We start from the raw sequence: 1,991 nt of genomic DNA, 5'->3' as shown, positions 1-1,991 counted from the left end.
AGGAGGAGTCCATTTTCCTGTTTGCTAGACATGGTAGGATCTTCTCTGATGATGGAATATTTCATTATGATGTTTATTTTATAAGCTCAATGACAACTAGACAATAACAAGTTAAACATACTTAAATCTTCCTTTATCTTTATTTTTGTTTTTTCAGAACTCTAAACTATACGGTAGATAAAATATATTAGTTTCTGCTATTGCTGGATTAGTAGTCCTGCTGGATTAACAAAAACCTGTGTCACCTTCCTGCAGTTCTTCCTGCTACCGAAGATCTCATTTATAAGTTTCAGTTTCTCTAAAATGAAACTCAGTTCCTGTCAGACGTAAATCAAAATGGCGTCTGAACATCAAAATGGCGTCTGAACGTATGGGAGGACCTAAACAGCTTTAAAGGTTTTGCAAAATGATGACATAATTATAACTCAAATAAGCATAAAAGGATGAAGAAACAGAAACATTTTATAGTCATATTTTAAAAGATTATTTAATTTATATTCAAAGACATATAAAAACAATAAACCATTTACACTTTATTTGATTTCTAGGTCAGGAAGTCTTCTAGATTGTGATGCTTTTGCTCACATCTTGATCCTTTTTCCATCAGGTCGTCTCCCTCTATGGACAAGAAAATGAAGATCAGATAAAAGACAAACTGAAGATCATTCTTCATCAAATGAAAGAAGGAACTAATTTCCAGATATTATTCTCCTCCACCAATGTCGGGTAAGTTACATATAAAAAGAGAAGTTAAATTAGTTTACTCAGGAAAGACTAGAGGATCTCCTGGCCCACCAGCCGTCCCAAGTTAATCACGGTGGATCTCGTAAGTCACACTGACAGATTTACAGTCAGACTTGCATTAGCCAGTCGTCTAAAAACAACCTGAAACAAAGGCACCTGCCAATAGCCCTTTAATAAATCCAATTTTGTCACAAACCTCGCCCCTCCAACCAAATCAACACAATCTTCAATACAGGGAAGAGGGAAGGAATCCAGTCTAGTGACCGCGTTTATCTTGCGAAAGTCGGTATAAAAGAGGAAAGTCTGATCAGGTTTTGGCACCAACAAGCACGGCGAGGCCCAGCTGGAATTAGAAGGTATGGCAATGTTGTTACTGATCATGTACTCTACCTCCAAATCAAGCAGTTTTTGCTTCTCAGGGTGAACCCTATAGAAACGTTGTCTGATAGGATCAGCATCCCCTAAATCAATATCATGTTCTATCAAGTGGGTACAAGACGGAGTGTCCCGGAAAAGGTATTAAAACTGGCGTATCACACCAAGTAAAGGGTCACGCTGGGAGGCCATCAAAGAGTCCAAAGAAGCTTCTAAAGAGGTTAAATTATTCAGAGAACTATACACCCCAAACTCTTTCTGATCCCTTAACCATTCCTCCACTATTGGAGAAACAACCAGAGAAACAGAGGAGGAGGTCTGCAGACCAACACCCCGAATCACGAGAGATGTAAGGTTTCAAAAAGTTCACATGAGTCAACTGAGTCTTATTCAGAAAGCTGCCGAAAAACAGAATGAGGACCTGTGTACTTCGCTTACAAAGCCATAACCTGTGTTGGAACCCCAAGACACCGCTTATGGGGTCCCTTTGTGTCTTAAGTGATTATGTATAAAGTGGGAGAGCACCCGGCCATCCCCACGCCAAGACCTCCCGCCGGGGGAGCAGCAGCAGCCAGGACCCCCCAACAACCGCCACGGAGCCGTGAAGAGAAGAGAATCCGCCCGCTGGGCAATCCCGCCAAACACCCAGACCAAGGCATGCGGGACCTCCGCAGAGGCCCCCCACACCCAAGAGCAGGAAGGCAAAGGAACACAGAGAGTGAAGGCCCCAGCCCAGCCAGAAGAGCAGCTCCCCACCGTGACAGGAGGGCCAACGCAAGCCCCCCGCTCGGAGAGCCCCCCAACCCCAGAAGAGCAGCCCACCACCCAGCAGCACCAAGCATCCCCCCGCCCCACCCGAGGTACGAGCCAGG

The sequence above is a fragment of the Oryzias melastigma genome, linkage group LG13 (genome assembly GCF_002922805.2).
Source record: "Oryzias melastigma strain HK-1 linkage group LG13, ASM292280v2, whole genome shotgun sequence".
Taxonomy (NCBI): domain Eukaryota; kingdom Metazoa; phylum Chordata; class Actinopteri; order Beloniformes; family Adrianichthyidae; genus Oryzias; species Oryzias melastigma.
The sequence above is the reverse complement of the archived record's forward strand: the minus strand, read 5'-3'. Positions refer to the sequence as shown.